The sequence below is a fragment of the Mesoplodon densirostris genome, chromosome 13 (genome assembly GCF_025265405.1).
Source record: "Mesoplodon densirostris isolate mMesDen1 chromosome 13, mMesDen1 primary haplotype, whole genome shotgun sequence".
Lineage (NCBI taxonomy): Eukaryota > Metazoa > Chordata > Mammalia > Artiodactyla > Ziphiidae > Mesoplodon > Mesoplodon densirostris.
Genome location: NC_082673.1, coordinates 83,012,922 through 83,038,613, shown reverse-complemented (window position 1 = coordinate 83,038,613; position 25,692 = coordinate 83,012,922). Strand labels below are relative to the sequence as shown.

The following is a 25,692-nucleotide window of genomic DNA, read 5'->3' as shown; positions in this document are numbered from 1 at the left end:
CCAGGGTTTCGGTAAGGACTTGCATTTGGTCCCAAGTGTGATCGGGAGCTATGGGAGGGTTGGGGGGCTGGGGGAGGGAAGAGAAGACAATAACATCATCTGACTTCTGTTTGAAAAAGTCATTCTGGCTGGTGGAAACAACCCAAATGTCCATCACGGCATGACGGCAAAACGAAATGTGGTATATCCATACAGTGGGATATCGTTTGGCCGTAAACAAGAATGAAGTACTAATACATGCCAGACACACACCAAGAAACACATACTGTATGATTTCATTTATAGGAAAGACCCCGAATCGGCAAGTCCAGAGACAGAAAGCAGATTAGTGGCTGCCAGGGGGAGAGGGGATGGGGAGTGACTGGAGATACAGAGTTTCCTTTTCGGGGTGATGAAAATGTTCTGGAACTAAAGAGTGGTGATGGTCACACAACACTGTGAATGGACTAAATGCCACTAAATTAGACACTTTAAAATCATTAAAATGGCGACTTTCACACTCTGTATATTTAAATACTTTAAACAATCTAAAAATAATTGAAAAATAAAAAGCTCATTCTGGCTTATGTATGCAGAGAAGGGATGGGGAAAGAAGGAAACAGACCAATAGGAAAGTTCATCCAGTTCTGCCTCCGGCTTTGGCAGATTCCTTCCCTTCTCCAAGCCTCAAATCCTTCATCCACGAAAATGGTAATTCTCTGGGTACATGTATATGTATGGCTGAGTCGCTTTGCTGTGCACTTGAAACTGTCACAACATTGTTAATCGGCTATACTCCGATATAAAAGAAAAAGTTTTATAAAAAATTGACAAGAAAAGAAAAGAAAATGGAAATTCTCACAGGCCCAAACTCTTGGGCTTGGTGAGAGGATAAGAATACTTTTGAAGTGACCCAGGGCCCAGCCCATGGATCTCTCCTCTTTCTGACTCAGACTCACTCCCCTGGAGATCTCATCCAGGTTCATGGCTTTGAATTCCGTCTCTCAACTTAACTCCAGCCAGCTGTCTCACCTGAGCTCCAGCTGGCTGACTCAGCATCTCCACTTGAGTGTCTACCAGGCACCTCCAGCTTACCGTGTCCAAAACAAACTGTTGAGCTCTGCCCCTCCCCTAATGTTCAACCTTGCTCCCTATCTCTGTACATGAAAACTCCATCCTTCCAGGTGGAGGGCACATATCTAGGAGTCCTTGACTTACCTCTCACGCTTATCCAATCAGTAAGTGCAGCTGACTCTGCCTTCAGAATACATCCAGAATCCGAGCCCCTTCTGGTCCAAGCCACCATCACCTCTAGCCTGGATTATTGCAGTAGCCTCCTGTCTCTCCCAGCTTATGCTGTTGGCCCCTTCACACTGTTCTCAACATGGCAGCTCCAGAGATCCTGTTCAAATATAAGTGGTACCATGTCAATCCTCTGCTCAACCAAAAATGTTCCCACTGAAGACCCTTGCATTTGTCCCTTCCACCTGCTCTCCCAGATACCCATGTGACTCACGCCCTTGCCTCCCCCGTGTCTACATTCAAAGAGACCTTCTCAGCGAGGTATCTGCTGGCCACCTACTTAGGGTTGCCAGATAAAGTACAGGATGCCCAGCTAAATGTGCATCTCAGATAAACAAAGAGTAACTTTTTAGTATGACAATGTCCCATGCAATATCTGGGACATTTTTGCATAGGGCAGACTTATACTTTAAAATGTTCTGTTGCTAGATGAATGGATAAAGAAGATATGGTGTATATATATATATATATATATATATATATATATATATATATATACACATACATATACACACACACACAATGGAATATTACTTAGCCATAAAAAAGAATGAAATTTTGCCATTTACAACCACATGGATGGGTCTGGAGGGTATTACACTTAGTGAAGTAAGTCAGATAGAGAAGGACAAATACTGTATGTTATCACTTACATGTGGAATCTAAAAAATAAAACTAGTGAGTATAACAAAAACAGAAACAGACTCACAGATATAGAGAACAAACTAGTGGTTACCAGTAGGGAGAGGGGAGGGGGAGGGGCAATATAGGGGTAGGGGATTAAAAAGGTAAAAACTACTGTGTATAAAATAAGCTACAAGGATGTATTGTACAGCACAGGGAATATAGCCATTATTTTACAATAACTTTAAATAGAGTATAATTTATAAAAATATTGAATCAATATGTTGTACACCTGAAACTAATATAATATTGTTATATAAATCAACTATACTTCAATAAAAAAATATAGTTAAATAAAATTATCTGTTGTTTATCTGAAATGCCAATCTAATTGGATGTCCTGTATTTTTATTTGCTAAGTCTGGTAACCCTAACTAAAAATGGTCACCATCATCATCCCAATACTAGTAAGTCCCTTCCCTGCATTTATTTTTCTCCCTAGCATTTATCACCACCTAACATAGCATATGTGTTACTCTTTTATTTTGTGTATTGTCTGTCTATACAGTAGCTACATGTGGCTACTGGGCATTTGAAATGAGGTCAGTACTACTGAGGATCTGAATATTTTATTTCAATTAATTTCAATTTAGAAGTGGAAACTTGATTTAGTTATTGGACAACTTTAAGTGTGTTTAGAAAAACTAGCATAAGGAAAAATACTTTTCAACTATAAATTTTATGAAATCGAAATACAGATCATGTATTTCCAATGAAACTTTAGCATTCATCGTTATGAGATGCACCATAAGTGTAAATTACACATTGAATTTTAAAGATTTACTACAGAAAAAAAGAATACACAGTATCTTATTAATAAATATAATTTTTATATTGATTACATGTTGAAATGATAGTTTTGTGAGTATATTAAATGTAATATACTATTAGAATTAACTTTACCTGTTTCTCTTTTATTCATGTGCCTACTAGAAGTTTTTTGATTGTGTATGTGGCTCATACTGTATTTCTTTTGGACAGCACTGCCCTAGAATGTAGGCTCCTTCAGGGCTTGGTTCCCCTAAAAGCAGAGCTGAGACCAGGGTGGCGAGCCTATCGTTTATTCTACAGTGCGATACCAGGAAGCAGAAGCAAGAGACTGGGGATAGTGAGAAAGAAAAAAAGTCAATATAAGCACGCATTACCAAGGTCGATGTTGGTAACAAGAACTCCACTTCACGAGGACTTAAGAGTTACAGAAGGCCTCTCAGAATCATCTCCTGAGAGACAGGAAGCTGCAGGCTTTATCTACCAGCTCCCACCCCACTGTTGAGGGCTGCCCCAGGGGTGTTAACACTTCTGGCTGCACCTGTTCGTGGGACAAAGAAGTTCCTGCTGTTTTGGAAAAAAACCAGAAAACCCCACAACTGGAGTCATAGGATGCACACTGGCAGTCTGAGGCAAGCCTGGACTTGCAAGAGACTGTCCACCATATGGACAGCTGAAATCAGAGGTGGACCAAGGGGACATGATGTTGCAATTCTCTTGTTCAGCTTTTCATCCCCAAAACCTAGAACAGTGCCTGGAACATAGTAGATGTTCAAAAAATAATTCTGAAAAAAAAAAAAAAGTAAATATCTGCGTTCAAAAAAATACATACAGGGGCTTCCCTGGTGGCGCGGTGGTTGGGAGTCCGCCTGCCAGTGCAGGCGACGCGGGTTCGTGCCCCCGTCTGGGAGGATCCCACATGCCGCGGAGCGGCTAGGCCCGTAAGCCATGGCCGCTGGGCCTGCGCGTCCGGAGCCTGTGCTCCGCAACGGGAGAGGCCCGTGTACCGCAAAAAAAACAAACAAACAAACAAAAAAACATACAGGGCTTCCCTGGTGGCGCAGTGGTTGAGAGTCCACCTGCCAATGCAGGGGACACGGGTTCGTGCCCCAGTCCGGGAGGATCCCACATGCCGCAGAGCGGCTAGGCCCGTGAGCCATGGCCGCTGAGCCTGCGCGTCCGGTGCTCGGCAACAGGAGAGGCCACAACGGTGAGAGGCCCGCGTACCTCAAAACAACAACAACAACAAAAAAAAAAAACACATACAGGGCTTCCCTGGTGGCGCAGTGGTTGAGAGTCCACCTGCCAATGCAGGGGACACGGGTTCGTGCCCCAGTCCGGGAGGATCCCACATGCCGCAGAGCGGCTAGGCCCGTGAGCCATGGCCGCTGAGCCTGCGCGTCCGGTGCTCGGCAACAGGAGAGGCCACAACGGTGAGAGGCCCGCGTACCTCAAAACAACAACAACAACAAAAAAAAAAAAAAAAAAAAAAAACCACACATACAGGGCTTCCCTGGTGGCTCAGTGGTTGGGAGTCCGCCTGCCGGTGCAGGGGACATGGGTTCGTGCCCCGGCCCGGGAGGATCCCGCTCCGCTGGGCCCGTGAGCCATGGCTGCTGGGCCTGCGCGTCCGGAGCCTGTGCTCCGCAACGGGAGAGGCCCGCGTACCGCAAAAAAAAAAAAAAAAAAAAAAAAGGGGTCATCTGCTACTCGTATCGACGAGCTTTCCTTAATTTATCTCTCTGAGGCAACAGGTTTCCGCCCCTAACCAAGACCCTTAATTATCCACACCCTATGACTCTTCACAGCATTCATCTCTACAAGACTGGCCTTCTAGCTGTAATTACAGAAGAGCAATTCCTTTGGCTGCATCGGAAGGCAGCACCTTTCGTCTCCCGGATTTCCCACCCTACGGTCTCACAGCCGGTGAAACCCAAGGGTAAGGAGTGATGCTGACTCTCCTAACCAGTAAGGCTTCGGGGGTGTAGGGAGAGGGAAAGAGGTGGGGACACGACTAAAGAAAAGGAGAAAAAACAAAAACAATAAACCAAGTGTAAAAAGCAAGTCCACAGTGGAGACTTATAAAGCAAAAGTACCTCAGAAATAATGACTTGAACGTGTGGAGGCTGGGGCGGATCCAAAGCCAAACATACTCCGAATCCTAGTTCCTTTTCCATTTCCTAGATATGTGGAAAGACTACAGTTCCCAGCAACCTTTGCAGTACAAGCTGATGCCCATGTGACCAGCTCAGGCCAATGGGGTACGAGGAGAAATAATAGCCGCGTCATGCTCTTCTCCCACTCTACCCCGCCCCCGTCCCCCTGCTTTGGGAGCCGTGGGTTGAGAGGGTGGAGGCGTCCGCAACTGGGGCAGCCTGCAGAGAGGAGATGCTCTGGAGAGTCACCAGGTGTGGCGTGAGGCACAGACTGAGGTGCTGGGCCTGCAGCGTAAGCCTGGCCCGTCCTGAACAAAACACAGGCTTTTTGTTACTTCTCGGGCCATATTTAAAGGGCATCATAAAACGTTTAAGAAGCCTTACTTGAATGAGACATTTTAAAACTACATAGCCCAAATAAATGGGGAAAATGACATACTGAACAGGGAGGTGACTTTATTCATTTACATGCTTGACCCAAACCTCAGTTTTCTCCTCTGTAAGATGGGAATAAAAACAACACCTACCTCAGGGAATTGCCACGAGGTTTTTAAAAAAAGAATTCACTTACACAACATTGTAAATCAACTACACTTCAATAAAAAATAATAATAATAAAATTCTTTAAGAAAAGGTAATTTATTTAACAAACACATATAGTACTTACCATGGCCAGGCTCCGTGCTAAGTCCGTTATCAATGTTAACATATTCAATCCTTGTTTTGGTTTCTGAGGGCTACTTGTAACAAATTACCACAAACCGGGTGTCTTAAGATGATAAAAATTTATTCTCTTACAATTCTAGAGGCTAAAAGTCTGAAATCAAGGTGTCAACCAGGGCCATGCTCCCTCCAAAGGCTCTAGGGAAGAGTTTGGGCTTAATAAACAGGGATCGGGGCTAGAAGGGAGACTTATTTTTCCTTGTATCCCTCTGTGCTATTTGAATTTCTTTTACAAGGAACACACATTACTTTTTTTTTTTTTAACATCAACACTAGTTTAAAAACTAAACTATCTCTAACAGTGAAAGGATAGACTATGTTTCAGGGAAAGGGAATTTCAGGAATCAGTGAGTAGCTGGGAGGGTGTATTTATTTACTTTGCTTTCATTTAATTGAGGGAGAGACCAGGGATTCCTCAGCCCTGAGTTATTTCCACCTAGCCCGAAGGTCACCCCTGGAAAGTCTGTCTAACTGGATGGACATCAATGGCCACATTTTCTTTCTCTTCTTTGCTCTGTTAGTTGTTATTGTGTTTTTTTACAGATTTTGGAAATTATACGTAATTAGAGATTGCTAATTAGTTGTTTCCTAATTGTCCCCTCTCCTTACTGTCCAAGTAGCTCCCTGGCCACAAAAGACCCACACGCTGTCACCTCTTACCCACGGCTATCAAGTTTTGTCTCCATAAAGTCTTTTGGTGGATTCAAAACAACAGCAGTGTCCCCATGAATTGTCACTCTTCTTGGTGCCTTAGGAGAATCAAGGCCAGTCACTAAGGCAACAGCTGGCCCAGCATTTCTCCTTTCAACAAGGTGCCCTGGCAGGGGTGGGGATAAATTGGGAGATAAGGACCTACCATATAGCACAGGGAACTCTGCTCAATACTCTGTAATGACATACATGGGAAAAGAATCTAAAAAAGAGTGGGTATATGTATATGTATAACTGATTCATTTTGTTATACAGCAGAAAATAACACTACGTTGTAAATCAACTATACTTCAATAAAAATTTTAAAAAAGAAAAAGAAAGAGATTATTTACAAAACAAAACAAAAAACAATAGTGCCCTCATTTTATGCCAGTGGCAAAACTCTGACACTTCGGCTCTGTCCAGCTGATGGCCAATTCCAGCAGAGGCAAAAACAGAGCAGAAGGAAGACTGTGTACACAGGCCTGAGAACACAGGCTCTGAGGCCAGAGAGATACACTTGGGTTTCTGCCAGCTCCAGACAAGTTACTCCCCCTGTCTAAGCCTCAGTTACCCCTTCTTCTAATAATGATTCAAACAGTACCTCTGGTTATGAAGATTCAACAGGCTCACAGTGATGGAGCATTTAGCACCACCCCTCTCATGTACAGAGCCATCAATGTTGGGGACAATGTTACTGCTGATGGTGCCTGACTCTGATGATGCTGAGGCTGGTTCCTTCCTTTTCTCTGCTCCCATAGCCTTGCATCTGTTTCTGTGATGCTTTCACAGCATTGGGGTTAGCCATGAAAAAAGTTTTTCGGTGGTTATGGTTGTGGTTATTGTATTGTTGCTGTTGTGGTCTTTAAATTCCAAATGACAGCTTTCCTGTATGAGGGAGAGGCCCCTCGTGGGCAGTATGGGGTGGTGAAATGAACATCATCTGGACCCAGACAATCCTGGGCCCCAGTTCCAGATCAATCACTTGCCAGTGGGGTGGCCTTAGGCAAATTGTTTAATTATTCTGAGCCTCAGTTTCCTCATCTGTAAAACAGACATAATAATCACCAACTCATTCAACTGATTTTCATTGTTTTCTTAGGTGCTAGATAACTTTGCTGGGGATTCAAGAACAGAGAAAATTCATCCGTAATTTGAAAAAGATCACCATCTGAAATTCTCTACTCCAGAGAACAGTGATTAAGAGCATGGGCTTTGGAATTAGACAGACCAGGGTTCAAATGTGTACTCTGAATTCACTAGCTGTGTGATCTTGGGCAAGTTAATCACCTTTGCTGATCCTTAGTTGCCCCATATCAAAATGGAGATGGTAATAACAGCACCTACCTCATGGTTGCTTTTGAGGCCTCGAGTAAATCATGCTATAAAGCCTTTAGTTCAATGCTGGCACCCAGTAGGCACAAGCAAGTGTTAGCTGCTATGATGAAGTGCACTCAAATGTTGCCAGCGCCGTGCAGAGAGGTTGTAATGGTTCCAGTGGATAATTATACAGGGGGCCAGGGATGTGGGTGGAAGTCAGGAAAGAATTCAAGGGGACTGTGATGTCCAGACAGAGTCTTGACAAATAAGTAGATGTCTGCCAAGAAGGGAAGGGAGAACCAAGTAATGCATTCAGGGAGCTACAGGACGATCAGAATGACAGGAGCCCAAGGTACAAAGCCAGGTGGTTGGCAGAGCTGGAGTTGGGGGCAGCAATAGAGATAAAAGGTGGCCAGAGCCAGAAGCTGACGGGAACCAGAGCACAGAGAGTCTTATATGAAATAAGGAACTTTAGTGTAAGAGGACTGGGGGACCATGGTGGGCTCTTTAGAGTGGAGGAATGATGCTGTCAGATTATCATAGAAAGGACTATGATCTATCATATCCATGGACTGCAGGGTGGAGGAGGGTGGCCTGGAGGTGGGGAACCCAGTGAGTTGATATCCCAACAGCCCCAGGAGAGACAAGGAAGGGCTTCACCAGTGCAGCAGCAGCAAGAGTGGAGAGAAGCCCTATGGAGCATCCTCCCAGGTGAGCTCGGCCTGTGAAGGCACGTGTGCTTCCCATGCACCAGGATGCATTGTCATCCTTTCTTCCTTCTTGTCACCTTCCAGTGTCTCCCTTTCCTCCCCTCCCACACCACCTCATCCCTTCTCTCACCAGCTTAACCTTTTTTTTTTTTTTTTTTGCAGTTTCTGTCATAGCCAAATATATTTATTTCATTGAAACACCATTGTAAAAGAGTGCTACCAGGAAATCAGAGTAAAAGATAAATTAAGGTCAAAGCTTATCCTTTTTTCCTTTCTTCTCTCTCGCTTGGAGCTTTGCTTGGGGCAGGGAACTGAAAACCGCAGCTCTGGTTTGATCCAGATGTGCTCCATCTCGGGAGGCTGGAGCAGGAGAAAGAGAAGAAAGAGGACATGAAGATTCACTCCGGTTCCAATATTTCTAAACAAGAAATTCCTTTCTGGCACCAGGACAAATCCCCTGGGAAAAGTTAGCAGCCCTCAACTCATGATGATTTTTCCTCCACCCACTGCCTTTAGATATCATTTTGCAGACACCTCGGTAGCCAAAGAGCTGATAGCTGCTGGGTCTCCATCTTCAGTCATACCTTCTGGCAACCAAACGTGATGGGAAGCTTGCAACAAGTCAGGAACTGGGTAGGCACTGGGCATAAAGGGCCAAATAAGACACTATACCCACATCAGGGCACTCACAGCCTGTGCAGAAGAACCCATGGACAGAAAGAATGCCAAGACAGTGCAATAAATCCTGCAGCAGGCATTCGTACAAAATCCTGCAGGTCAACCATTGTAACGAGTGACTGATTGAGCTCTTACTAAGTTCCAGGAATGGTGCTAAGATCTTTACATAAATTACTGCATCAAAGCCTCAGAAAACTCTGTCTACCATGTTTACCACTGTGTCTTCGGCACTGAGCACGCCTGGCACCCAGTGGGCACACAAGAAATATTCGCCTGAGAAAAACAGCCCTTTGAGACTCGTCTCAGTATTGTCTCCTGAGCACAGATGAGGAGACTGAGGCTCAGAGAACTGAGGCCCCTGGTCCAAGGCCACAGAGCAAGTAGCAGATGTGGGAGTCACACCAGGTCTGGCTCAGCCCGTGATCCTGACTGCAGTGCCCTAGAGCTGGTCATAGGAAAGGAAGCAATAAATTGTCTTGGGGAAGGATGTGGTTGATGAAAGCTTTCCAAGAGAGGTGATTCTGGGGCAGGCCCTTGAAGAATGAGCTTGCCAGGTGGACCAGCAGAGCAAGAGCATCTGGAGGGCGAGGTGGGGGATGCAGTCCCGTGTGGCTGAACATCAGTTCCATCTGGAGATGCGGCAGCAGCAGATAAGGCTGGAAATGCAGCGGGAAGCCAGATGATGCGGGGGGCGGGAGAGGGGGGAGGGGGGCGGGAGAAGGGGGAGGGGGGCGGGACTGAGATGTTCATCTTTCCCCCCTCCGCTTCCTTTCTGTGGCTCTGATCTGGAAGCTTCCTCTGAACGATGCAGGTGGTTCTTACGCCTGCATTTGATTTATTTTATAGCTGGAGTTCCGGAGCTTTTGTGTTGGCTGCAACATATAATACGAATTTCCCTCCCAAGCAATTCTTTATCTTTGGCAACCCACTGGAGCATGATTTTGGCACCCCTATGTGACGTGGCAGGGGCTCAGCTGGTGGAAGCCCAGGACACCCCACGGCTGCCATGCCAGCTGCTCAGCCAGGGTGCCGGGGCTTCTGCCAGAGGGGCCGAGCCCGCCATCCTCCCTCAGGGACGGATCCTCTTCATTCTCCCCATTTCGCCTGTAGTTTCTTCCTTGGAGAGGAAGGAGAGAGCGGGGACAGCCATGTTCTTGTTTGTGTCTGTGTTTTCATCATTCCTGGTGTGGCTTCATCCCTCTCGGAACACATATCACCTACCTCGAGCTCAAGAAAAGGTCACAGCCTTCTGAATCAGAACTCAGCTGGGATCCAGTCCCAGATCTCGCAGACTGACTTACTATAGGACCTTGGGGAGGGGAGCATTTTAACCTCTCTTACGTACAATTGCCTCATCTGCAAAATGAAAATGGTAGTGATACGTGCCTCAGAGAGATGTCATGAGGTTTAACAATAACCCAATAACCTGTGTAAAGCACCAGAGGTAACCCTTGGCACATAGTAGGTGCTGTGGACTGAATGTTTATGTCTCCTCCAAATTCCTTTGTTGAAGCCCTAACCCCCAATGTGATAGTATTTAGAGACAGGGCCTTTGGGAGGTGATTAGGGTTAGATATGGTTCTGAGGGTGGGGCCCCCATGTTGGGAGTAGTGCCCTTATAAGACCAGACACCAGAGGGTTTGCTCACTCTCTCTCTCCACCATGCAAGGACACAGCAAAAAGGCAGACTTCTGCAAGGCAGGAAGAGAGTCTTCACCAGAAACTGAATCAGCTGGCACCTTGATCTTGGACTTCCCAGCCTCCAGAACTGTGAGAAATAAATTTCTGTTGTTTAACCACCCAGTCTGTGGAATTTTGTTACAGCTGCCTGAGCTGCCTAAGATAGCAGGTACTCAATAAATACCAGATCATCTTACACGAGTCTTATCTCCCTCTTCCTTGAGGGCAGGACCCATCTTAAACCATTTTTGTTTCCCCCGTCATGCCAAGCAGAGTGCCTTGTGCAAATTAGATGCCCCATAAATAGTTACAGAATTAGCGAATGAGGAAAATGTGCAGGTGAGTAAGTGAATGAATGAATGAGTGAACGAATGAGAAGCAAAGAAATAGCCCATGGAATCCACTAATTGAAGCAGCAGATTCTCTTTCCCCCAAATATTCTCAGGGCACAAGTATGGATCCACTGGGTGGGCTGACCCCTACAAGCCCCTCCTGGCTCTTTGGAAGCCTTGCAGGGTGGCCTGGCCTGGGCACTGCCATGGTTCCTTGCCCCGGCGTCAACCCCAAGGGTCTAAATTGCCAGCCTGCAGAGAGGGTCCCCACCCCAGATGTGAACAGAAACATGTCCACCCCAGGCTTCTCACTAGAAGACAGACTTGCTTCAAGTGGCAATTGCTTAATGAAAGCCCAGAGCTCAGTACAGTCACCGATTTTAGTTCTGCAAAGGCCCCCAGTTCCTCAGCCCACCTCACACCCTGACAATCAGAACATTGACATCAGGTCATTGATGAGATGCCTTAATTTATAAATGCCTTTGTTTCCCTAGCCCCAGATATCACCAACTTAGCCCCCTCTCCCTCACCTCCCCCTCCTTCAGTTTGCACAAAAACACCATTTATAAGAGCAAGACTCCCAACCCTGGCACAGAGCCATAAAGTGAAGTAATTGCGCAATTAGAACTTAATTGCTGGATTTAATTTCGTTTTTCCCCCCCTTTGCATCTCAACTGTTGAAAATGTACAGTTCCCGCCTTCGAATGTCTGATGAGTTCCTTGTGTCTGCCCCAGGAAGGGATGGGGTGGGGGAGGGAGACCCAAAGACAGCCGGTTGGATTTTGCATCTCAAAGAGAATTTGCAAAGTTAACCTTCCCCAGTGGCTGGAAGCCAAGAAGGAGGGAGAGATTTAACCCTGAGATTTGGTAGCAAAGGATTTTTCCCTTGAGACCAGATTTTCAGAGGCCTTCGGCAAAAGCTGTGCCTGAGCTTGGCACGTGCGTGACATGTTATTGTGTTAACCACCGTTCATGGGGGACATACGATGTGCGAGGCACGTGACATCATCCCAGCTAAATCCCCCAACAACCCTACCACCAGAGGGATATCTATCCTTTTAAACACCAGGAAACTGAGAGAAACTCAGAGAGGTTCAGCAACTTGCCCAAGGTCACACAGCTAGTTAATGCTAGAGCTGCAATGTGAAGGCAGGAGCTAGCTTTTTTCTCCTTCCTCTCAACAGAGGGCCTCACAAAGTGTCCACCATCCAGTAGCCACTCCAGAAAAAATGATGAGGTGCATGGATCTGGAAAATGAGAAGATGGATTCACTCTCCCCACTTACCCTCCACACCCACCCACTCACAAGGCCACACCGCAGGCCCCTCTCATCCGCCCAGACCGCACTGGGTGCCGCCTTCCCTCACCATGCACTGTGGGTGGGCACCTCGGGAGGTACCAGGAACTTGGATGCTGCTGGGCAATTCAGCCCCTAACACACTCTCTGGTCACAGGCCTTTCCATGTGCCATTCTCTCTGCTTAAAATGCTCCTTATTTAATAAACTCTTGTGCATCTTTCAGGTCTCAGCACCTACAATCACTGCCTCCTAGAAGTCTCCCCGAATTGCCCTAAATCCTCCACAGCTCACCCCACTCTAGCACCTCAACCACCACTTCACCTGGATGTGTGATTAATGGTCTTGCATGTACCTCCTCCAACAGACTGTGGGCCCTGCTGCATCTGAGGTTTATGCTTCTACTTCCTGTTGCATCTCCAGCTCCCAGCCCTGTGACCAGAACATGGAAGGTGCTCGATTAATAGAAGTTGAACTTACCCTGATGAGACAAGGATCCACCCGCAGCCTGCCAAGGCACTTAGCAGTTATTGAGTAGGGTTTAGATCAATGATCACCCATGAAGACATCCACCAACTGTGCTTCCCATCCCTACCACATTCCTCCCCCAGTGGTTTGGTCTCTCCATCACACCCCCCTCCACACTCAGCTGCTCTCCCCCTCCACCTGGAATGTGGGGAAGCCGCCCCAAACTGCTCCAGACCCCCAGTAAGGAGGAGGTTTCTTTTATTTATTTATTTTTGGCTGTGTTGGGTCTCCATTGCTGCACGCGGGCTTTCTCTAGTTGCGGCGAGCAGGGGCTACTCTTCGTTGCGGTTCACAGGCTTCTCATTGCAGTGGCTTCTCTTGTTGCGGAGCACGGGCTCTAGGCACACGGGCTCAGTAGTTGTGGCTCGCAGGCTCTAGAGTGCAGGTTCAGTAGTTGTGGTGCACGGGCTTTGTTGCTCCACAGCATGTGGGATCTTCCTGGACCAGGGCTTGAACCCGTGTCCCCTGCATTGGCAGGGAGATTCTTAACTACTGTGCCGCCAAGGAAGTCCCAAGGAGGAGGTTTCTTGAAGAGACTTTGAAGTTGTGGATCCGTGGACACAACAGGTAATCCTGCAGCCCAGGACTCACCGTTGACACACCATTGACACGTGCATGCACACACAAGCCACTCTCCTCCGGGCACACTCCCTCTGCTCCCTGCCATGCTGCCATGTTCCAAGACGAGTTGTCCATCGGAGGGTCTGCTCAGGAAAGTTTTGGCTGGGGGATCTCATACAAAGCTGCCAAAAGAGAGAATTAGAAAAATACCTCCTGATGCAATTCCATTGCCCAGAAACTGTACACAGCACACATATGCAGTGTGTGAAAGCAAAACAACAGTTCCTGGAGCTGAGCCCAGGCTGGGAGGACCTGATCTCGCACACGGCTGCATGTAAGTATGCATGTGGATGTGTGTGCACAAGTAACTTGCTCTGTTGATGTTTGTACATGTGCCCATGTACACATGTACATCACCTAAATCAGTGTGATCCTCAAGGCTTGAGAAGACAGGGGATATGACAGAGAAGACTGTGAAAACATACAAGATTTCCAAAGGTGAATCTGCTGGAGAATCAAAAATAGTATAAAACAGAGCATTAGACTCTTTCTACTCCCCGCTCCACCCCCAAAACAAGTGGAACCAGGATCAGTGGGTGGAAACCGTGGAGACAGGTTTCAGCTCAACCTGAGGACTGAATGGGATGGATCGCCTTTTTGGCAGTGAAGAAGCCAAATCCCAGGAGGCAGCCGCGCGCGGGATGGGCAGGTGCTCAGAGGAGTTCTTACCGTGGAGTTTCAGGATTGAGAAGAGGCATTGGGTTCTAGTAAAGTTCTATGTTTTTAATAAATATAACCCAAACATACCAGCCTTATATAAGTTCTATTAGTTCTCCGCTTATGATAATAAATTGTTAAATATTAAGTCATCATTCACAAGGAGAATTTCTATGTACCAGGAACGAACATACATGTGTTATATATGTCATCTTGTTTAAAATTTTATCATAATTCTGTAGGGTATTTTAGCCTCCTTTTTTAGATGAGGAACGGAGGCTTAAAGAGAATATCAAAGAGAACTCTTTTTGATGTAAGGGACAGGACATCCAGTTCAAACTGGCTTGAAAGAAAGGAAATTATTGGGTTTCATAACTGAAAAGACCAGAGGTAGGGGAGGGGGCTTCAGGCTGTGTGTGATCCAGGAGCTCATACATGTCAGGAGGATTCCAGCTCCATTTCTCTCTGCTTCTCCAGACCCTTCCTTCTTCTGTGTGTTGGCTTTATCTCCAGCTGGCTCCCCTCACAGGAGCCAAAAATGGCCAAAGAAGTTCTTGATTATGAATCTTCATTGCTTACTGTTCTCCAGGGAAAAAACACATAGTCTTTGCCATAAGGCCCAACAACGGTCTGTCTGCGTCTCCCTGGACCACACTGCGATGAAGTTAAGGATCCTGAGGTGAGGAGATTTTCCTGGATTCTCTGGGTGAGCCCTGCACTAGGACAAGTATCCTCATGAGAGAGCAGTGGAGGGAGATTAGACTCGCCCAGAAGAGGAGGAGGCAATGTGACCATGGAGGCAAAGATGGGAGTTACACAGCCACAAGCCAAAGAATGCCAGCGGCCACCAGAAGCTGGAAGAAGCAATGAACAGATTCTCTCCCCTAGGGCCTCCAATGGAAGCGTGGCCCTGCCGAGACCTGGATTTTGGCCCAGTAATACTGATTTCAAACTTCTGGCCTCCAGAATAACGAGAGAATAAATTCCTGTTGTTTGAAGCCACCGATACCGTGGTCATCTGTTAGAGCAGCCATAGGAAACGGGTGCAGCATCTAATGCCTATGTACTTCTGGGGCTGGGCACCATAGGACACGCTCCTATCACCATACAGCCTTTGTTTTGGCTCAGGGGTGGAAGGAGTCTTTGTAAAAGCCACGCCTACGCTGGGGTGGCTGGCAATACATTTCCTATATATGGAAGTTATGGTGAACTACATAAAATATATCCCAGCAAACAAAAATGCATGCCCAGGGCTTCCCTGGTGGCGCAGTGGTTGAGAGTCCACCTGCCGATGCAGGGGACGCGGGTTCATGCCCCGGTCCGGGAGGATCCCACGTGCCGTGGAGCAGCTGGGCCCGTGAGCCATGGCCGCTGAGACTGTGCGTCCGGAGCCTGTGCTCCGCAACGGGAGGGGCTGCAACAGTGAGAGGCCCGCGTACCGCAAAAAAAAAAAAAAAAAAAAAAAAAGGATGCCCACGTCTTTGTGAGTTTCCCCAAATTCTCCCAGCTGTTCCAACACTGTCCATCAGGAGGGAAGTGGCAGGGAAGGCAATCAGACTGGAAAGAGCAGTCTTAGCCACCTGCAGTTGAAAGCTTACTTTTGCAGATATTACAAAAATATACCGAACTTTGTGCTGTCCATCCCAGAACGTTGTCTGAGGCGCTTGCAGGGAAGGGGTCCTGAAGCTTAGGCTCCACAGCTCCAGGGCAATCACCTCCACATGATTTACTTCTAACTGGGTCCCTTTGGCCACGTGTTGAGGGACGGGAGCAGAACCAGGCGACATGCAAGGAGAGCCTTTCACTCACCCCTGAGAGAGGTAATGCAGGGCCGGGGAAGTGGTCTGGTCAGGTTCTGGATGTGTTCTGAGGGTCGAACCAACAGGATTTCTTGATGGATGGGATGTGGGACATGAAACCACGAAAAAAGCCAACAATGACGGCTCATCTTTGGTCTGAGCAGCTGGAAGCATGGTGTCGCCATGAACTGAGATAAAGAAGACTTTAAAAATCCAGTGCCATACACTCTCCTAGCAGCAGCATAACATAGAGAAGTCCTCTAAATTCTGCGGGCTTTCTTTCCCCTGCTTCTTCGGTTTCCCCCAGGAAACACCTGTTTCGCCTCACTCCACAGGTGATGCTCTCTCCCGCCCACACGATTCCTTGCCCACGCCCTGGCTTGGTAGCTGTGCTACCTTAAAGTACCCAGTCTTGGCTGCAAGCTCTTCTCTTACCTCTCCAAGGACAGTGCAGAGGAAATTTGGAGGAAACTTCCCAGCGCTGAGCAGAGTATGCTAATCAAGCGGCTCAGTCCCCACCCGCAGCCTCGCCCCCCTCCTTCTGTGCCACCGACAGCCGGCTCCTCCCACAGCCTGCGGGGAAAGGGAGCCGAAAGCTTGCTCGAAGCCTGAGACGCCAAAATCTGTACTCTCTCTGCACTGATGTTGAGGAGCCGAAATCCTACAGTCACAGCCGAAATCATCCCGTGTGGGTACAGTGTGTGTGTGTGTGTTAAGAGTCTGGTGCCATTACCAGTTCTTAGGGTCTAAACCATATCCTCCCCTGAAAGTCACAACATATAATTAACAAATTTGTTTCCCTGACTGGCTGAAAGCATCTGCTTTGTTGAAACTACTCCTGAGCTGAAGGATAATCATAATCTTGACAATAATAACCACACCCCCTGCCGTCAGTAGGTACCATTGTCACCATTTTACAGATGAGAAAACTGAGTCTAATGGTGTCACCAGCTGGCTCTTTTCGAGCTCTGGTCCTTTGCACTTGGCTATTTCTTCTGCCTGGAATTGTCCTCCTCGGACTCTTCTGCAGCTGAGTCCTCATCCCGTTGATCCTTCACAGCTTGACCAATAAAAACTTGGTCAGGAAGTTTGCCCTGACCCCCCTCCACAGTAGCTTCCCCACCACTCCAAGTTTCTCTCTGTCAAATCGCTGTATTTTCTTCTCAAAACTTGACACGATGGATACTGTTGTTTGTTCATTTGTCTACCTGATTAGAACATATCTTTCCCCACCAGGAAATAAGCTCCGTGAAGTCAGAGGTCTGCTCAGTTCTATTCATTCCCACACCCCAGGAACTAGACAAGGGCTCAGTAAATGAAGCTCTTGACTATCTCCTCGGTTTTACTCTGCTGTTCTCAGCACTTTGTGTTTTCCTCTGCATCACTGTCGACTGCATTGGTGTGATTCTTATCCACACGGTAGGCCATGCTGGGAATATTTGTATCACCCTTGTTTGCTATTGAGTGCCAGATGTTTGAGGGACTACAAATGAACAAAATGGCCTCTGTAGGATGGATATGAACCAGATCCTCCAGATAACAAATTAGACTCGGAACCAGCGTGCCTGCAAAGATAAACCATTATTTATAAATTAATAATGCCAAATCATTACAAAACAAAAAGAGGAAATACCCCGCAGAGCAAATGATGTCGAATATTTAAGGTTCGATCTATTAACTCAATTCACATTTTATTCCTTCAATAAAAATGATTGTTGCACACCTACTACGAACCACCACTAAGTGCTGGGAATATAATGTTGAGCAAAACCAGAAACACACATAGAATCAGAAATGAAGCAAGGAGGAAACAAACATTGTTCCACTGGAGGATGAAAGGGGAGACTGGTGGCCCCAGAGGTGAGCAGGGAGGGCTTCCCTGAGGAAGGCAATCTTGAATTGGGACCTGAAGGATGAGTAGGAGTTGGGGAAGAAAGTATCCTTTGACTGGAGGGAGTGTAGAAAGTTCCAGCAACTAGAATAAAGCCAGTATGGTAGAATAAAGGAGGTGGGTACACAGATGATAATTCACCAAATGTACTGTTAGTACTAAGCCAGTTATTAAAATACTGAAATACTTCTGTACCATCTGGTAAATTTAGCCACTGCCTCATGCCCCTGAGTGCTCCCCCAGTGGCCCAGCTCCTTAACCCTAGAGCCCCAGGGACCTCCCCACGATCCAGCACCTAAAGTGTTAACCGTGCCTAATCAGCAGTTAAACGGTTTAATCCCTGGCAGTACTCACGAACTGGAAGGGGGCTAGGAGGAGACCCTGCAGGGTGTGGTACAATCCCGGGGAGCTTGGTCCTTACCTAGGAACGGAGGGAATATTGAGGTGCTTTGAACAGAGAGGTCCCACCGGCTGCAGTGCAGAGAATGCAGTAGGAGTCGGAGGATGTGATGATGGTAATCAGGCATTTTGGGTTTCTCAGAGATGCAGGTGACTCGGACTAGGGTGTTAGCATCCAAAATGGAGACAAAGGGCCTGATTCAGGGGGTATTTAGGAGATGAAACTGACAGGACAAATCTAGGGCAGAGGGAAGCCCCAAGGAGGACTCTGAGATGTTGGATTTGTAGAGCTGGAGAGATGGAGGGAGGGAATACCAGTTTGGGGCCACTTCATTAAGAGATATATTTTTCTCTGTATGAACAAATGGAGCCCACACTGAAGGCTGCTAATATCCTAAAAGAGAGGCAGCCAGGTACTATGTGCCTCGGTTGGACATTTACAACACCACCTATAAAATAATCTTCCTCCTAAAAAATTAAATTTGGTTAAGCTTCTAGACTTTAAATATCCAGGAGACCTTTTTGCAATGATGGACAAGTTGTAATCTGTACTGTCTGATACAGCAGCAGTAGCCTCATATGGCTGCTGAGCCCCTGAAATTTTATTTTATTTCATTAATTTGTGACTAGTGGCTAATATATTGGACAATGTAGCTCTAGATCAAACTACCAAATTTACAGGAAATATGGAGGAAATAAACTGTACCATGGGCATACAACCAGCAAAATCCAGGCAGGAGAAATTCTCCAGGACCAAAACAAAAAGCAGTTTCTTCCACAAATAAATCACAAGGGTTAAAAATGAGAGAGGTAGAGGGGGATGCCATAGATGAAAGGGTACTTAAAAGACATATTAACCAATCACAATGTGTGGGTCTTGTCTAGATCTAATTCAAACCAAAAAAAAAAAAATTATAGATAAAAATAGGACACTCACTAAATAATGAAAAATTTGAACATCACCTGTATAAATTGATGATATTAAGGAAATAGGAATTAATCCCTTTTTTGTGTGATCATGACCTTGTGGTTGTGTTTACTACAAGTTCTTATGTCAAACAGATACATACTGAAATGTTTATGGATGATGTAAAATGATGTGTCATATCTGCTTTAAAATAATAAGGGAGGGGAAACAGATGACAGTGGAAATAAGACAGGACTGGGCAGGCATTCATGGCCAGGGGTTGGGCTGGTTTCATGCAGGTTCAGGAGAGCATTCCATATTTTGCGTATGTTAGAACTTCCCCATAATTATACAATTAAAAATTAAATTAAGCCAAACTAACCTGACCCCCAAAATAAAAACTATTTTAGGCATAATCTTGCTAGGCCATGTGGGTCCCCTATAGATGCGCCATCATAATATCCCTGTCCCACTCCTGGCAGCAACAGGACAGCATTGAGGGACAGTTCTTCTCGCCAACCTGCCAACTCCTTTTCAGCCTTGTGAAGGCAAAATAAAACTTAATAGAAGACTCTCTTTCCTTTTGACCCGCTAAACATCAGTCCGCAAAGGAGAATCATTCCTCACTGTTTCCAAAATTACGATACTTTTCTCCGGGATTGTTTCTAACTCCGTCTAAAAGCATCTTGACTTTCAGTTTCATCTTCTCCCTATTCCCTCCCCCCAGCCCCTGAGCTGGACTTCCAGGGCCTGAACCATTTTATCTTCCCAAGCAGTGCTTCCCTCTCTTGCCTCTTGCATGTGTCATCTGCGTGTCTGGAACACCCTGCAAAGGCAGGGAGAGGGTCACATGCAGAACACACACATGAGATTAAACAAATGTAGTAAACAGGGTTACAAAAACGAGATTACATCCCATGTAGCTTAATGAGGGACATCCTTCACAGACTGTCACCCTTTCTCTGCAGTGATCCCTTGGCCGTATGTCTGTAAGTACTAATTAGGATGCTGACTAATACTCGTTTACAGAGGCCAAATATGAGTGACTTAAACAAGGCGAGAGCTTGTTTATTTACCCCTTAACAGGAGGTGCTCAGGGAAGGTGGTTTTCTCTGCTCCACGATTTGATCCAGGTAGATTACCTCCCAGGTGTGAAGTTCACTTTAGTAAAAGCTTTTCTATAGTCCTGCATTAAGGGGAGACACCTGTCTGGGCACCATCCGTTTCTGCTCACCGCCAGATCTCATGATCTGGCATATGACAATCACATCCTGGCAAACCTCCTCGCCTGGGATATGCTGTGCTTTGCACATAATCAAGGCTCAATAAATATTAGTTTAGTTGGTTTAAATATATGTGTATATATGTTGAAACGTATTTATGCGGAGATCCCTGCCAAAACAGCAGATGGGGAACTGTGTAATACACATAAGAATATAAAACAAGGGAAGAGCAACAGAAAACCACTGCATTGTTAGAGTGATTCTACCTCCAATTAAACTTGGAAAATAAACTGTCCACTTCCCAAGAGGATGTCATCAGGGTTTCCATCTGCAGTCATCAGGGACTAGTTCTCACACACTCTCCCCATTCTCTTCCTACCTCTCTGACCATCCTTTCTATTACTTTTATATAAATCTATCCATTTTATTTATTTATTTTTGGCTGCGTTGGGTCTTCGTTGCTGCGCACAGGCTCTCTCGAGTTGCAGTGAGTGGGGGCTACTCTTCATTGCAGTGCGCGGGCTTCTCATTGCGGTGGCTTCTCTTGTTGCGGAGCACGGGCTCTAGAGCGCAGGCTCAGTAGTTCTGGTGCATGGGCTTAGTTGCTCCATGGCATGTGGGATCTTCCCGGACAAGGGCTCGAACCTATGTCCCCTGCATTGGCAGGCAGATTCTTACCCACTGTGCCACCAGGGAAGCCCTGACCATCCTCTTTAAATCTTCATTGTTAAGCTTCTTCATCTGCCTGTTTCTCCAGTGCTGATGTTCCTGAGGTTCCAGTCCTAAACTCCTGCCTCCTCCCCACACATGCTCTTCCTGGTAGGTTCAGCCAATCCTGTGGCCTTTGTTGCAATCTATGTGCCTATATCTCCCCAATGCATATCACAAACCCAGATCATTCCCGCAGAGCTCCCATCCTGAACACCCAACTGCCCATGGTCATCTCCACCTGTGGGAGGTTCCCTCCCTGGAGACACCTGTTTCACTTTAACCACTTTTTTTTTTTTTTTTTTTTTTTTTTTTTGCAATACACAGGCCTCTCACTGCTGTGGCCTCTCCCGTTGCGGAGCACAGGCTCCGGACGCACAGGCTCAGCGGCCATGGCTCACGGGCCCAGCCGCTCCACGGCATGTGGGATCTTCCCGGACCAGGGCATGAACCTGTGTCCCCTGCATCGGCAGGTGGACTCTCAACCACTGCGCCACCAGGGAAGCCCCCAAAATTCACTCTTTTTAAGTGTAAAATTTGATGTGTTTTACCAAATGCATTCAGTCATGTGACCACATCACAATCAAGATATAGGGCATTTCCACCACCCCAGAAAGTACCCTGGTGTTCCTCTAAAATCAATCTCTTCCCCCATCTTCAGCCCTGGCAACCACTGATTTGCCTTCTGTCAGGAGAGTTTTGCTTGTTTCCACATTAAACAGTTTGTGGTCTTATATATATTTGTAAGCTCCACGATGGCAGAGATTTTTTTTTTATCTGTTTTACTCACTGCTGTCTCTTCAATGCCTATTTCAGTGTCTCAAAATGTGGTGGTTACTCAATAAATATTTGTTGAAAGAAAATGAATGAAAGAACAAACCAATGAATGAATGAACGAACCAGTTTGTGATGTAAAATTTAGTTCTTACAGTGAGTTATGGTCAAAAAAGTTTGGAAGTCCCGGCTGTAGACGATGCCATAGAGTCTGTACATTTGGAAATTTGTTCCATTGCATTTTAGAGCTGTCACATTGCTTCTAAAGGCTGCAGAGTATTTCACTGTAAGCGTACATGGTACTTCTCTAACTGCTCCTCTGTTGATATACACAGCAGTTATTTCCAATCTTTTTCTACTAATAATATCCTTATACATATGTCACTAAGCAAATGTGTGCATGTATGTGTAGGATACGCTCTGGAATGTGATATTGCTAGGTCAAGGGTTAGTACGGTTTTTATTTTGCGAGACATCACTAAATGGTCTTGCAAAGAGGTTTTCCCGTATTGCACTCCCCCAGCAATGCTGCAGAATGCTGGTTTCTCACCCTTAATGTGTGAGCAAACGTCTTTTTCTTTTGCCAGCTTAATAGGTAAATAGAGCACCTTGTAGGAGTTTTAGTTTGCATTTTTTTAGCAGTGAGAGTAAGCCCCCTTTCTTGTGTTTAAAGGCCGCTGTTATTGATTTTGCTATGAACTTGGAACTCTCTGCTCAAGCCCTTTGCTTTTTCATTTTGGGTTGTCAGTCCTTTTCCTTTTTCATCTGTGGGAATTTATATAGGTCTTAAGGAAATTAGCTCTCTGTCTGTGCCTCACATGTTGGAAACATTTTTTTTCAGCCAAGTGTGTTGTTCATCTTTTGGCTTTATAGTCATTTTTGCAAGGCAGAAAATTTTAATTTTATGATATTGTATGTGTCAGTCTTCTTTTCTTATATGGATTCTGGATTTTGTGTCATGTTTAAAAAGACAAAGTCCTTCCCCATTTGGATATTATTTAAATAAAATATCCATGTTTTCTTTTAATACTTTTATGGTGACGGGTTTTTTTTTTTTTTTTTTTTTTGCGGTATGCGGGCCTCTCACTGTTGTGGCCTCTCCCTTTGCGGAGCACAGGCTCCAGACGCGCAGGCTCAGTGGCCATGGCTCACGGGCCCAGCTGCTCCGCGGCACATGGGATCCTCCCAGACCGGGGCACGAACCCATATCCCCTGCATCAGCAGGCGGACTCTCAACCACTGCACCACCAGGGAGGCCCTGGTGACGGGTTTTTTTTCCATTTAAATCTTTGCTCCATCTGGAATTTATTTGGGTATGAGGATCTAAGAAGGAATCTAAACTTTGTTTTAGATGGCTACCATTTGTCTAAACATAACACCATTTATTAAATAATTTCCTTTTCTCCCACTGATTTGAAATGTCCTCTTAATCATAAACTAAATTTCTATGAATATTTAGATCTATTTCTGTACTTTTCACACTGTTTTATTGGTCTGTTTTTCATGCACCATTACCAAACTGCTTAATTTATGTTAGCTTTATAATATATTTTAATGTCTTTCAGGATTAGACCACCTTTTATAATCAGAATTTGATTATTCTCATCTATTTCTTTTTCCACATAAACTTTAATATGTTTAATTCTAGAAAAAAAATCCTATTTTTCAACTGGGATTATGCTAAATTTAAATATTAATCTAGAGACAGTTGGCAAATGTGTAGTATGCAGCTTCCTCTCTTACAGATATTTTTCCATTTATTCGCATGTTTGTGTATGTTCTTTAGTAGCATCTTCAAATTTTATTCATTGCCATCTTACACATAACCTGATAACTATATTCCTGGATATGTAATCTGTTTGTAGCTATTCAAAATGGGCTTCTTTCTTCCATTATATTTTTCTGTCTATTTCTTATTTTGGAAGATACTGAGTTTTTACCCAGACATCTTACTGAATTCTATTGTTGGCAATGTTTTCTAATAGAATATCCTGGGTGCTGTGAGTATAAAGTCATATCTACAAGTAATGCCACCCTCCTCTTTAATGTTTACTGCTTTTATTTCTTTCTCCTTTCTGATCACATCAGCTATGCCTTGGGACTATTGTCTGGCAGTGACAGAGATCGTGGACTTATGTTCCCAGGTAATGGGCCTGCTTCTGGGGTTTCATGGTTAAGCATGTGTTGTGTGTGTGTCCTCACTCCCCCACAATGTCCTGGGTGTGCTCCCACTGTTTTTACAGCTGGGACTGAGGCAAGGGTGGCCCTAGGGAACAGAGGGAGAACAGAACTGATGCAGAAAATGAGCAAAGTAGGTGGAGTCCGTGTCTCCAGCCCGGGGACCCACAGAGACGCCTCTGTCTCCTCTCTCCTCCTCTTCCAAACTCTCAGATGGCCCCCTCCCCACACCGTGGCTCCCCACACCCAGCATCTCATCCCTCATCATGAAAGCTCACTGGAGCTCAGATTCTAGTCCCAGAGTCGGTGCTGTCCACCTGAGCCTCCGTTTTCTCATCTGTAAGGTAGACTCCTACTAACCTGCTTTGCCTACTTCCTAGGGTGGACACGAAAGCAGCAAGGCAACCCTGAGGAACTTAGGCAGCTGGTGGCCCTCCAGCCACACACATTGTCCTTGTGATGATGACTTCAGCTCTCCAGCCAATGGAACCTGAATGGAGTTACGTGCATGGAGAGAGATGCTGCTGGACCGTTTCCTTTCAACTCCATCCCGGGCTTACACAACAGGCTCTGAGGACCAGGGTGAATCTCCAGGCTCTGTAGTCCTGGCTTTCAGCTCCCAAGCAGAACCCTGCCCTTCCCAGGGAAGGATAATAAATGGCAATGGCATTGCCGACTGGTTCACTGGGACCTCCAAGGGCTTTTGAAAAAGCAAGAACTGCTTTTTCCAGGTCATGCTGGTCAAGGAGAGCCTCAACAGCCATGAGGGAAAACTTGCTATGGCCAATGCCAATGTCTGTCTGCCTGTCACTGCCAGTTGGGCAGCAAATGGGTCTCTGCAGGGCAAAGGATCAGTCCACTACAATCTAGGCAGCCACTTCCAACTTCCAAAAACATTTTTCTTTTATTTTCCAACAATAATTATAATAGATATTTATTTAAAGTAATACATTTACAGTCCAGATAGTTCTACATTGTACATTTCAGGTTTAACCAGCTTCATAAAACTACTTTAGGACAGCTGCATCCACAGATTTAGACTACATGATTATTTCCTTGCCCATTCTTCTCTCTCTTTTATCTCCCATATAACCTCTTTCAGATATGGTTCAAGGTAAAATTTATCCTCCTCATATTTTGTCCACTGCTCTTCAGGCAAGATCAGCTGCCTTATGGTCAGGTCCAGCGCTCTCTTAATGTGAAACACTGTGTCATTATAAAGGTTCTCAGGAAGCCTTCTTATGGCCTCTTTTGCATCATCATGCTTATATATTGTATCATCTTGCATTAAGCCCAGTTTATTGAACCCAGAAGCATTGAATACCCTCCAGCCACTTGCTTGATGCTACAATGGCAGGCCTGCTCGCCATTTTGACCCAAGACAGAAGCATTGCCTGCTGGGTAAGTCCTAGAGCCAAAAACATTTTTCAAAATACACTGACAAACAACAAATTGGGAAGGGCAAAAAAGATGTCGACCACAACTGTGAGTGTAAAGAACGTAGTTCTGGAGCAAATTGATGAGGCAAAATCATTAAGATCATCAATGGGTAAGTGGACAATTTCCAGAAGAAACAGCCAGGAAACATATGAGTTCTTTTTTTTCTGCCTTCTTTTTACTTATTCATAGTTTCTCCACCTTCTGGGAAGAGCACTGATGTTACTTTGGCAATCACAAAATAATTACTTT

At 45.6% G+C, this 25,692-nt stretch overlaps 1 long non-coding RNA gene and 1 pseudogene across 2 annotated transcripts in view; both read right to left on the bottom strand.

The window, feature by feature from the left end:
• LOC132500806 (uncharacterized) overlaps nt 1-4,909 on the bottom strand; it is a 157,087-nt gene extending 152,178 nt beyond the window's left edge. For both annotated transcript variants that reach the window (XR_009534078.1, XR_009534077.1), the window contains exons 1-2: nt 4,830-4,909; nt 1,198-1,381 (exon numbers count right to left, since the gene is read on the bottom strand). This is a non-coding gene — a long non-coding RNA (uncharacterized LOC132500806). The remainder of the gene's footprint in view (nt 1-1,197; nt 1,382-4,829) is intronic.
• Nucleotides 4,910-25,051: 20,142 nt separating this feature from the next.
• LOC132500981 (cytochrome b-c1 complex subunit 7-like) lies at nt 25,052-25,373 on the bottom strand (annotated as a pseudogene).
• Between the last annotated feature and the right edge of the window lie 319 nt (nt 25,374-25,692).